General features: G+C 43.1%; 1 protein-coding gene and 1 long non-coding RNA gene across 2 annotated transcripts in view; one reads left to right on the top strand and one right to left on the bottom strand.

The window, feature by feature from the left end:
* LOC146667244 (fibrocystin-L-like) overlaps positions 1 to 13,598 on the bottom strand; it is a 34,672-nt gene that overhangs the window by 4,694 nt on the left and 16,380 nt on the right. The gene's annotated exons all lie outside the window — the stretch shown is intronic.
* On the top strand, positions 10,644 to 12,130 carry LOC146667245 (uncharacterized). Its single transcript, XR_014912032.1, has 2 exons — positions 10,644 to 11,001; positions 11,148 to 12,130. It is a non-coding gene; the product is annotated as an uncharacterized LOC146667245 (long non-coding RNA).

Below are 13,598 nucleotides of genomic sequence, written 5' to 3'. Positions count from 1 at the left end.
GCCGCTGCGGTCAGTGGAAGAATCCGCGAGTTTCTCTGCGAGTTTCCCATTACGTCGCACTCGGTGCTTGCTTTGAAGTTTAGGGGTTTTTTTTCCGCTGTAAAAAGAAGTTTTCTTCCCACGCACAACGGACGCTAATGTTTTTGTCACTTTTTATGGAATCAAACTCAAAGTAAGGTCAGTACTTCCACGCTTTAAACGCTGCACGCTCATACTCTCTCCTGCACTCGATATATGATCCACTGTTGATCTGCACACAGCTGTTGTCACGAACGTCGCACTTGCTTACGTCACTGTCATGAGACATTCTCGCAAAAAATCACGGTTTTAGTAACGCAGTAACGCAGCGTTCCTACGGGAAAGTAAAGGTAATCTAATTACCGTTTTTGCAATAGTAATCCCTTACTTTACTCGTTACTTGGAAAAAGTAATCGGATTACAGTAACGCCCATCTCTGGTGTCAGCTTTAGAGCTACACAGGACATGGGACATAATTCTTTTCAAAAGTCCTTTAAAATTTGATTTTGGATCTCAACCAGAAATATCATAAGGTAAGGTGAATAATACACAGAAACCCCAATAATCAAATGGCCCCCTGTGAGCAATCACTTTGCAACACTGGGATGGAAAATCTCCCTTTTAACAGGAAGAAACTTCCAGAAGAACAGGGCTCGGGGAGGGGCGGCCATTCTGCTGCAAACACATTAAAAGAAACCCAAGGATGCTTTACAAAAGAACATTAAGAGTAGTTCATTCTTATTTTTTCTCAAAGTGCATATAATACAAATGTCATGGTCCTGGTGTTTTGTTTTTATTAATAGTCTTTGATTGCATTGTTAGTTTCTAGTCTCTGGATGTCTGTCTCTATGCTTCCTCCGTGTTCTTTGTTTCATGTCTGATCTACTCATGTTTCACATCTATGCTTCTCCTGGTCTTAGTGTCAAGTCCGTGTCTCTGTGCCTGTCTCGTCTTTCCTATTTTACTTTGCCAGTCTCGTGCTGTGTGCTCAGTGCTCAGTGAAAGTTTGTCAGCAACCAAGTTGCTCTCAGCGTCTAAAACTCCAACCTAAAGAAACATCTGGAAGTAATTTCTTTATTAAAAGCTAATGTTAGCCTACTGCAGCTAGCTTGTTTTAGTTGTGGTAGCTACTTGGGTGTTTGTGAGAGTGTCTCACGACAATAACGTACGAGCGTGTGATGCCCGTGGCAGCAACAGACGTGTGCACATCAACAATGGATAACATGGAGTGCAGGAGGGAGTACGACCATGTAGTGTTTAAACTTTGGAAGTACTCACATTATTTTGAGTTTGATTCATTAAAAAGTGACAAAAATATTAGCGTCTGCTGTTCACTTTGTGTGAAGAAAACTTCTTTCTACAGTGAAAAAAACCCTTAAACACAAGAGTGTAAACACAAGAACATTATTTTATTTTATATGCTGGAATATGCAGAACATTGGTTTAAATCTTAAACACATTTCTTCTTGCATATAATAAAATTTTTGCTTGATGCAATGTGCATAAAGTTAAAAGATTAAAACTAATAAAATAAGTTTTAAAAAGAGACTTTTTGATTTGATTATATCTGATATGATGGATTTTGCAGAAAAAGTAGAATTGGGCTGAAAGATCTATTGCTTTATTACGTATTCAGGTTATGTTTCATGCTTTTAAAAAGTAAATAGGTAACTAATTACTTTCGAAAAACGAATCAGTAAAGTAACGCAATTACTTTTTACAATTGATGAGGAGATATCTATTTACATTAGCCGGTAATCATATATAGGTGTTAACTTACAGCGTCTTTGTTTTCAGTCTGGTGGTAAGGAACTAAAACACCTGCCAGGGGGTGACGTTATATAGACTCCGCCCCTTACACACACACACACACACACACACACACACACACACACACACACACACACACACACACACACACACACACACTCCTGAATGGATAGCCAGTTTGAGCAAAACTTTGCATGAGCATCTTCACACATGTTCACGCAGTTATTAACATCTATATGTTTTTTTAAGAGATCCATAGTACATCCCAGTTCTTTTGCTTTTTGTATTCATTATTCTCCTGTGAATGCAATGTTAAATTCTCTTTGCATTTGTTTCACATGTCATGTTTAACATACATCATCCATATATCTCATATGTGTCTAACAGCCACATTCTTTTCAGTCATAAAATCTGTAGACTTCCTGATGCAGATTAAACATGATTTAGAAAGTTCTTGAATATTTATTCCAGTGTCAACAAACATATGTTGAAACATCCATGATTGCCTGGAAAGTATGTGGCCATTTTTACTGTTGTTTGTTCAAAGTAGTTTCTCTTTCACTTACATACCCAATGACTTAATATTTTCCAGAAGGAAGTCTCATTTTACTGCTGAAGTATATCTCATAAGTGTTTTCTGTAATCACTCATACTCATTAACTCATTGCACTTTGAGTAACCATAATAAACCCAAGAGAATCCCCTATAAGCTCCATTTTTTTAAACTCCATTATCATAGGGGGTAACCACAGTAGGTAGCTCAGTCTTCAGAGGTACCTGTTTCATTTGAGTTTTACAACAGATGTCCTTCTTGACACAACTCCAGAGGGGGATTCATATGTCTGGAATCACGTTAGTGACCTTTTTTCTTATTTTCTTCAGTTTGTCAAGGGTGTTAATTACCACAGTTTGGAGATAACTAGGAGAATCAATTGTGATATTTATAAAACATCTTGTCTATCATAAATGTCATCTAGCCTAATGACAGCAGTGTACCTGTTTACCTCCTCCTCTCTGATGGTAAAATGGGCAGCCTACAGATGTCTATCTGCCAGTTATGATCTGTAATGATCCTTTCTGTCATCGTTGTATTTTTACTCAGTTGTATATAGTATTTGTATTTGTATTCTATTTTTATCTTATTGTATATTTATTTTATTTTATTCTACTGTATATAGTATTTTATTTTATTCTATTCTGTACAGTTGTGTACTGTATTTATTCTTATTGTATTCTAATTTTTGCCTCATAACTTTTGCACTGTCCACTTCCTGCTGTGACAAAACAAATTTCCCACGTGTGGGACTAATAAAGGTTATCTTATCTTATCTTATCTTAACATTTAGTTCACCTCAGAAACATTTTGTTCTTTCACAAGTAGAGCTCTCTCATTTCACACTCACTCATTTAAATACTGGGCAGACTCCTTGCTGTAATTTACCTGGGATTCATATATAAATATAAAAACACCCAGCACGCCCCTGCGGGCGGTTTATCCTTCAAGCTCGGGTCCTCTACCAGAGGCCTGGGAGCTTGAGGGTCCTGCGCAGTATCTTAGCTGTTCCCAGGACTGCGCTCTTCTGGACAGAGATCTCCGATGTTGTTCCCGGGATCTGCTGGAGCCACTCGCCTAGCTTGGGAGTCACCGCACCTAGTGCTCCGATTACCACGGGGACCACCGTTACCTTCACCCTCCACATCCTCTCGAGCTCTTCTCTGAGCCCTTGGTATTTCTCCAGCTTCTCGTGTTCCTTCTTCCTGATATTGCTGTCATTCGGAACCGCTACATCGATCACTACGGCCGTCTTCTTCTGTTTGTCTACCACCACTATGTCCGGTTGGTTAGCCACCACCATTTTGTCCGTCTGTATCTGGAAGTCCCACAGGATCTTAGCTCGGTCATTCTCCACCACCCTTGGGGGCATCTCCCATTTTGACCGCGGGACTTCCAGGTTATACTCGGCACAGATGTTCCTGTACACTATGCCACTTCCTGCCACTTGGTTATGGCGTTCCATGTATCCCTTGCCTGCTAGCATCTTGCACCCTGCTGTTATGTGCTGGATTGTCTCTGGGGCATCTTTACACAGCCTGCACCTGGGGTCTTGCCTGGTGTGATAGACCCCAGCCTCTATGGATCTTGTACTCAGAGCTTGTTCTTGTGCTGCCATGATTAGTGCCTCTGTGCTGTCTTTCAGTCCAGCTTTGTCCAGCCACTGGTAGGATTTCTGGATATCAGCCACCTCCTCTATCTGCCGGTGGTACATACCGTGCAGGGGCCTGTCCTTCCATGATGGTTCCTCGTCTCCCTCCTCTTTCTTGGGTTTCTGCTGCCTGAGGTATTCACTGAGCACTCGGTCAGTTGGGGCCATCTTCCCAATGTATTCTTGGATGTTCGTTGTCTCATCCTGGACTGTGGTGCTGACACTCACCAGTCCCCGGCCCCCTTCCTTCCGCTTAGCGTACAGCCTCAGGGTGCTGGACTTGGGGTGAAACCCTCCATGCATGGTAAGGAGCTTTCTTGTCTTTATGTCAGTGGCTTCTATCTCCTCCTTTGGCCAGCCTATTACTCCAGCAGGGTACCTGATCACGGGCAGGGCGTACGTGTTGATGGCCCGGATCTTGTTCTTACCATTCAGCTGACTCCTCAGGACTTGCCTGACCCTCTGCAGGTACTTGGTGGTTGCAGCTTTTCTAGCGGCCTCTTCATGGTTCCCATTCGCCTGCGGGATCCCCAAGTACTTGTAACTGTCCTCTATGTCTGCAATGTTGCCTTCTGGTAGTTCAATCCCCTCAGTTCTGACTACCTTCCCTCTCTTTGTTACCATCCGACTACACTTCTCCAGTCCGAACGACATTCCAATGTCATTGCTGCATAGCCTGGTAGTGTGGATCAGTGAATCGATGTCTCGTTCACTCTTGGCATACAGCTTGATGTCATCCATGTACAGGAGGTGGCTGACAACTGCTCCGTTCCGTAGTCGGTATCCGTAGCCAGTCTTGTTAATGATCTCACTGAGGGGGTTCAGGCCTATGCAGAACAGCAGTGGGGACAGAGCATCTCCTTGGTAGATCCCGCACTTGATGGTGACTTGTGCTATGGGCTTGGAGTTGGCCTCTAGTGTTGTACGCCACATCCCCATTGAGTTCCTGATGAAGGCTCTTAGGGTCCCATTGATCTTGTACAAATCTAGGCATTCCAGTATCCAGCTGTGGGGCATTGAGTCATAGGCCTTCTTGTAATCAATCCAGGCAGTGCACAGGTTGGTCAGTCTGGTCTTGCAGTCTCGGCTGATTGTTCTGTCTACCAGTAGCTGGTGTTTTGCGCCTCTGGTATTCTTGCCAATTCCTTTCTGTGTCCCGCTCATGTATTGACCCATGTGCCTGTTCATCTTAGCCGATATGATGCCTGACAGGAGCTTCCATGTAGTACTGAGGCAGGTTATTGGTCGGTAGTTGGAGGGGACCGGTCCCTTCTTGAGGTCCTTGGGGATCAGGACCGTCCGGCCTTCAGTTAGCCATTCCGGGTGTCTCTCGTTAACTAGCAGCTGGTTCATTTGTGCTGCCAGACGCTCGTGGAGTGCAGTCAGCTTCTTCAGCCAGTAGGCGTGAACCATGTCGGGCCCTGGTGCTGTCCAACTCTTCATACTGGAGACCCTTTCTTGGATATCTGCCACTGTGATGGTTACTGGACCCTGTTCAGGGAGGTCGCTGTGGTCTGCCCTCAGATCCTCTAGCCACTGAGCATTGCCGTTATGGGTTGCATCCTTCTCCCATATGCTCTTCCAGTATTGCTCCGTCTCCAGCCTTGGTGGTGCTGTTCTCTTATTGTTCCCTTGCCACTGAGAGTACACCTTTGCTGGTTCTGTGGAGAACAGCTGGTTTATTCTCCTGCCTTCTATCTCTCTGGTGTACCTCCTCAAGCGGCTGGCCAAGGCTGTGAGTCTTTGCTTGGCAGTTTCCAAGGCCTCAGGTATGGACAGCTTGCTGTATTTCTTAGGCACCTTATTTGTCGCACCTTTCTGCAACTCCGTTAGTTGGCTAACCTCCCTCCGTGCTACTTTGATCTTGCCCTCTAGCCTCCTTCTCCATGGAGGGTACTGCCCCTTGTCGCTGTTCAACTTGTAGCCAAGCATCTCACTGATCACTGCTGCCGTATTGTAGATCAGCTTGTTAGTGTCGGTAATCGTGGTTGTAGGTATTGCCCGTAGTGCTGCATTAACATCATCTAGCAGACCTTCTGAGGGTACTTCACGTAATCTTGGTAACCGGCTACGGGGGATCCAGGTTTCAAGCTTGGCCACGATCCTAGTTTTCAGGTCAGTTCCTCTTGCACTCAACGATCCTTCTCCTATCGCACTTGGGGCTATGTACCCAATCTCGGGTGGGGGTGATGATATCGCCCCCCTGACCTGGCGTCCTGACTCCTCCTTGCCATAGCATTTGTGTTGTACCTCGTCAATCTCTAGCTGTGAGAGCAGTCCCTTCTTTCGAATGTTGGAACACTGAGCTACTAGTTGTTTCGCCGTCATTGTGGATGTTGGGTATCGAAGAATCCATAGGTCCCTCATCCTATTCATGTAGCCCCTTCCGCCAGGGTTACTTGCGTAGTAGCATTCCAAAAACGCCCTGTTTTCGTCTCTTGCCCACCGATGCCTTCTTGTTCCAGTAGCCCACTTCTTGTCAGGGTGCCCTGGTTCCTCAACACCTGACGTGACCTTGTTGCTCCGGGCAACGTCCAAGCCGGCATGCCTTCATATTTATCTGTCTCGCTCATGTCTGCGGAAGGCTTGCAGAACTTGCAATCCTCTGCTCCAAAAGCGTGTAATCTATATAGTGTATATAGATATATATAATGGGTGCAACAATACACAAAATTCACGGTTCGTATCGGTTCGATACTTTGGTGTCACGGTTCGATATTTTTTCGATAAGAAAAAACTGTTCATGCCTTTTTAATTTGTCATTTATTAAATTTTCACGGCACATTCTGCATCACATCTCTGTGCGTTCATCATTTGTTTGAAGCCAGCTCACCTCCTGCAAATACTTTTCCGAGAATACGTGCTTCTTTTGTGGTTCGGACTCCTTCTGACATTTCTTTGGAGGTGGAGGAACACCAACGTAATTGCTTAAAGGAGCTTCTTCGACATCTTTAAGAGTTCTAACAAATGTCTGTCCTCCTGAAAATCCTATGTACGCAAACACGCGTTGCAACTTCTTATCTTGTTTATCTTTTTTATTTTGACAGCGAATGCGCACCCGCGGACCACTTACGTGCAGCCCTGGTTATTTAGCTCGTCATTTTGCAGCCACAGAAATTCTTTTGTCCATGAAACCATAAAGCTGCACTTTCTTTTTGCCTTATAGTCTGATTTGTCATAACTTTTCCGTTTTGTGGTAAGCTTTTCTTTGGCTGTCACTTCTTCACCCTGACCTGTCTTATTTGACAGAACTGAAATATATATCCTGCTGCTTTTACGCACGCACTCACATAATGCTCAGCGATCCTCTGCATGATCAACCTCTCACATGTTTAAGCTGCGGGAGATTTCACTTGTCATGTTTGCATAGTAAGCTAACGATTGATAAGACGATGTCAGAGGAATTGGTGCGCAAATTATCGTCACTCACCAATCAGTGCTGTCGCTCTCTATACACAGTTTGCGCGATTGCAAAGTGAAAGCAAAAAACAAGCGCAAATTCAAACGCGATTTCAATATGTCACATATTGACAGTGGCTCACCGATGCCAATGACATAATTACCCAGCTACATTTCCGAAAGAATGCAAAAGCATTGACATATATTTTTCCTTCCTACGATAGCCCGACGGGCAGGGCAGAGATAGATTTTGGTAGCCCGACTGGAAAATTCGTTAGCCCCAGGACGTCGGGCTAGCGATTTTGCGAGCCCTGTATCTGATTGAGAAATCACTCATCTTTGGAAAAGAGAGTTTATTACAGAGAAATGGCTCTTTCCAAAATAAAAGCAATACTATACGCTTCTTCTGGGCTATATTCTCAGCAGCATATTAAACATATCAGGTCCCCATAAGGAGAATCCTGTGCTAACGGCTGTCTAAATGACTCGGGTAAAGTTTGTAGCATGCGTGCTTGTTTTTGTCTGCTTCCACTTGTCTTTGCACTAGGATGATGTCGGCGTAAATGTGCAGTCATATTCGTTGTGTTCCCACTAGTGCTGTCAGCGTTAATCTCGTTGAAATGACCTTAATGCCACAACACGGCAAATCTCCGTTAACGAGCTACCGCGGATCGCCCCGTGCATGGGGCTGGATGGCCAACACGTTAACGAGCTAACTACGCTAACACACTAGCTCCCACCCATGTAATTGAGCATTGCGTGGCACATCCAACATACTGTTTTACTTTAGTTCATGACGCGCTTACCTTCAGGGTCATACGTCACATGAAAACCAAAATAGTTCCAAACGCCAGATCTGAATGAGGGTGGGGGAGGTTCAATTTGCCATGTTGCAAGGAGAGCTTAACTTCTGTCTCGCTAGCTTGCCCTGCGCTCAGTGAATCTGCGTTCGACTACTCCGCCTAGGCTGCACTGTTGAGCGCATATCCACTGAGCGCTCAACACAGACAGCATCGTCAGAAGAAAAGTTGATAAAATAAATTAAAAATTTTGTATTGTTCGATACATATGCGTACCGAACCGAAAGCACTGTATCGAACGGTTCAATATCGATACGAATATCGTTGCACCCCTAATATATATATATATATATATATATATATATATATATATATATATATATACACACACACACACACACAGTGGGGCAAAAAAGTATTTAGTCAGCCACCGATTGTGCAAGTTCCCCCACTTAAAATGATGACAGAGGTCAGTAATTTGCACCAGAGGTACACTTCAACTGTGAGAGACAGAATGTGAAAAAAAAAATCCATGAATCCACATGGTAGGATTTGTAAAGAATTTATTTGTAAATTAGGGTGGAAAATAAGTATTTGGTCACCTCAAACAAGGAAAATCTCTGGCTCTCACAGACCTGTGACATCCTCTGTAAGAAGCTTTTCTGTCCCCCACTCGTTACCTGTATGAATGGCACCTGTTTGAACTCATCATCTGTATAAAAAACACCTGTCCACAGCCTCAAACAGTCAGACTCCAAACTCCGCCATGGCCAAGACCAAAGAGCTTTCGAAGGACACCAGGAAAAGTATTGTAGACCTGCACCAGACTGGGAAGAGTGAATCTACAATAGACAAGCAGCTTGGTGTGAAAAAATCAACTGTGGGAGCAATCATCAGAAAATGGAAGACATACAAGACCACTGATAATCTCCCTCGATCTGGGGCTCCACGCAAGATCTCATCCCGTGGGGTCAAAATGATCATGAGAACGGTGAGCAAAGATCCCAGAACCACACGGGGGGACCTGGTGAATGACCTGCAGAGAGCTGGGACCAAAGTAACAAAGGTCACCATCAGTAACACACTACAACGGCAGGGAATCAAATCCCGCAGTGCCAGACGTGTTCCGCTGCTGAAGCCAGTGCATGTCCAGGCCCGTCTGAAGTTTGCCAGAGAGCACATGGATGATACAGCAGAGGATTGGGAGAATGTCATGTGGTCAGATGAAACCAAAGTAGAACTTTTTGGTATAAACTCAACTCGTCGTGTTTGGAGGAATAAGAATACTGAGTTGCATCCCAAGAACACCATACCTACTGTGAAGCATGGGGGTGGAAACATCATGCTATGGGGCTGTTTTTCTGCCAAGGGGACAGGACGACTGATCCGTGTTAAGGACAGAATGAATGGGGCCATGTATCGTGAGATTTTGAGCCAAAACCTCCTTCCATCAGTGAGAACTTTGAAGATGAAACGAGGCTGGGTCTTCCAACATGACAATGATCCAAAACACACCGCCCGGGCAACAAAGGAGTGGCTCCGTAAGAAGCATTTGAAAGTCCTGGAGTGGCCTAGCCAGTCTCCAGACCTCAACCCCATAGAAAATCTGTGGCGGGAGTTGAAAGTCCGTGTTGCTCGGCGACAGCCCCAAAACATCACTGCTCTCGAGAAGATCTGCATGGAGGAATGGGCCAAAATACCAGCTACTGTGTGTGCAAACCTGGTAAAGACCTATAGTAAACGTTTGACCTCTGTTATTGCCAACAAAGGTTATGTTACAAAGTATTGAGTTGTATTTTTGTTATTGACCAAATACTTATTGTCAATGGAAAATTGTATTTAGTAGTCAGTATAATCTTTTAGTGATATAAGTTTGCATATGGTAGAATACTGCATGTAGTTATTTGTATTAGGAAATATTCAACCATGTATACTTAGAGGCATATAATTAATTGTGTGTGATCTCTAACAGGCTGCAGGCTTGGGGTGCATCCCAGGAATGCACCCCCACGTCTGGGAGCATGAGAGCTCATACCTTGTTTTATTGTTTTACGGCAGGATTAACGTAGCTATGTCTGTTTTAGTTTAAGTGCTTCTTTACATATAGATGAACTGCTGGACTTCCTCACCATGTTATCTAGGGTGGGGGAGACTACCCCCTTACCCCCTTTCCTGACCAAGGATGTACCTTTTGTGCTCTCATGACCCTTTGATCAGCAGGACACACACACACACACACACACACACACACACACACACACACACACACACACACACACACACCCCTACCTACTGAAGTATAAATAAAGATTGGGGCAGTTTCTTAGTGCGAGTCTCAGTCTGGAGGCTGCCCTTGCTAGCAAGAAGTTCTGTGTGTTTCTCTTCTCTGAGTCTTTACTGAAGAAGTGTTTTAGAATATTTTCCCTAACATTATTTGGTCCTTTGAGCCGGATCAGAAAATATCAGAATTGTTATCTGTGACTCTGTTCCAAGATCCAGCACTGATTCCTGACGCCGTGGGGAGCCAGCACCGAAGCCTGTGCACAGCCCTCTTGGACGAGGAGAGAGCCCCAGGACGTTAAATTCGGGTCTGGGCCGGTGTTATAATCTGGTCCACGGCGGTGGGATTCAGTCCAATGATCTGAATCACCAGTGGGACGTCAGGGGTGAGAAACACTATTTGGTATATAAAGACGGCCGCAAAAGTTTAAAGAAATGTGATAAAAAATAAAAAAGGGGTTTAAGTTCGCCAAAAGACCTGTGTTTTGACCAGTTTTAGAGGTAGCTGAAATTATCTCGTGACAAATTAGGTTTAAGTTCGCCAAAAGGAACTGTGTTTTGACCAGTTTTAGAGGTAGCCGAAATTATCTCGTGACAAATTAGGTTTAAGTTTGGCAAAAGGAACTATGTTTCGACCAGTTTTAGAGGTAGCTGAAATTATCTCGTGACAAATTAGCGCGCAAATGTTTATGTGTGTGTATGTGTCTGGAAGTAAGTTGATTTTACAGCACAATACGCTGCTGAACTACTTCCATTTTTGTTTTCTTTGCTGAGGCTCACGTGCTGGTGACAGGAGAACGGTTGAGTTTCATCTCATAAAACGGATACCGCTTCTCCGTTAGGGTGAAGTCGAAGGCCGTATCAGTAAACCTCTCTGAAGTCAAGCGTGCCAGCGACGGCCCAGCAAAATCTTTGAAAATGGGTGATTAAACAAGTAAAATTAACACCTGATGAGAAATGTCTAGAAAAACAGCAAGCCGGAGCACGATTAATCCAAAAGAAAGAGAGAGGAATGCATCGTGGAAGAGCAAGAGGTAGAAGAAACAAAGTAGACAGTAACTCAAAATAGGATAGCAGCTCAGGTGAAGAGAGCAGTTCAGACTAGGAAGAACATAATAATCCCTCACCCAGTGAAAATTAGAGATCACAGTAGTTTGAAGTAGTTTAAAAAAGGGTTGGAAACAGACCCGACTGAATATTCCTCTTGCATTTATATCTAAAGTAAAATAAACAAAAAGCTAAATTACAACTTAATTTTAATGCATTCAAACTAATAATAAAAAGGATAACAACCTATAAACTGGTATTAATAATGAAAGCAGATAATTCACACAAACAGAACTATGATAACTGTGATAACTGGAGTGTGCAGCGTTTCCGTGAGCAGTTTTCCTGCATCTTGACTTGTGTGTAGAGTGTTCATAACATCAGCATTATGTTTTTGTTTATTTGTTTTGTTGGGTTGAAAAATAGTTAAATAAACTGGTGATCATATTTATGGATCACCATGGCACATATCATCAGCCATGTGATTTATTTACGCAGATGAAAAAGTGAGTGTGAATGTGTCTGACGTCACAGTGTTTTTGTGCGCTGTGTAAGAGTGATTGCCTTTGATTGTGAGAGCGGTGATTCTGCAGGTCACCAGCTATTTTAAAATATATATATATATATATATATATATTAAAAAAAAGAGTGAAAAAGAGAGAGAATTTATATTGTAGATGAAAAATAATCATAGGGAGAAGGTTTTGTGTTGATCAGCCAAAAAAACAACTACAATTTCATTTTCTGCTTTTAAGAAAGGACTGTTCACAAAAACAGAGAGAGAGAGAGAGAGAGATGTGTGTTGATTAAGCAGTGATGATAATAATGAACATGTCTTAGTTTGTCACTTTCAGGTGAAAAGCAGACCTGAATCAATTTTCCACATGCAGCAGTCGGAAGAAAGTTATAGTTTAACATCATTGGAAACATGCAGGCCAAGTTTCTGGCTGACTTATTTACAACACCGTGTGTCTCTCAACCTCACAAGCAAGCTCCAAGGAAACTAATCTCTCCCTGAAGACAAGGAATGCAGCTCCAAAGCAATAACATGATAAAGAGACAGCAGCAAGTCCTGAGGAAAGAGTCCCAGCAAGCAGCAGCAGTGTGGACAAACAGCATCAGAGAAGAAGAGCAAACCCATCATCCTGACTGATCGGATGAATGGCACTGTGTCTACAACAAGCTGAAACTTCACTGTGCATGTGAAGAAAACGTTTGAGGAGAACTGAACAGTTGGAGTTTGACATTTGCCACCTGTGGAGTAAAATGGCAAGAAGGGACAGTGGGACACAGGACAAAGCTGAAGGAGAACTGCCGGGACTGTTGAAGTGGGAGAGGACAAAAGAGTGAGAGGACAACAGACGACAGAGAGGAGTGGTGAGAACACAGAGGAATGCTGTTATTTAATGTGGGAAATCAAAATTTGGGTTAGCAAACCTGGGGAAAAGAAAACTGACTGCTTAAGTTGGAAAATTGAGAAGGAGTCTGGATATATGCAAATATAAAAAACATATACATCATATACAAAATCACACACACAAGAAGAACATGCATTAACCCTACTAACACTTCCAAACACAAGAGAGCTCATGAAGATTAGACAACATTTTAAGCATGTCAGTCTGTTTATCATCTTGTCCAAGTCACCTAGTGTGATGCAAAGACCAGTGGACTCATAGCACATTAGTTAAGAAATGATCAAATAATAGTAGAGAAGTGTGTAAGAAAGGCAGCTTTTAAGAACATGCTCTGCTGGATATGCAGCTCCACAGACATGCATTAGACCTGCCTAATAACACAAACACATGTAATGAAAATTAGCTTGTTATCTTTCATCAGTGTTAAAATAGTGTCAATTTAGCAGACACTTGTTATCAAATACTGAATTTATCCAATGCAACAAATTGACTCTCCAGGTTGCAGGACAACAGTTTAACTTTTGTGGGAAAAAAGATCCTGGTTTGACCAAGCAGTGATCAGACAATAAATTTAGTTGTTAATATAGTAAATTGGGAGAAGCTTCCTGCTTGATTGAGGCAGCACATGTAATTTACTGTATGAGGGAAATTGTCTTTTGTGA

Source organism: Rhamphochromis longiceps, linkage group LG6 (assembly GCF_057381845.1).
Source record: "Rhamphochromis longiceps isolate RC_006_pf linkage group LG6, R_longiceps_female_GT1.1, whole genome shotgun sequence".
In the NCBI taxonomy this organism is placed as follows: Eukaryota; Metazoa; Chordata; class Actinopteri; order Cichliformes; family Cichlidae; genus Rhamphochromis; species Rhamphochromis longiceps.
The sequence above is the reverse complement of the archived record's forward strand: the minus strand, read 5'-3'. Positions and strand labels throughout refer to the sequence as shown.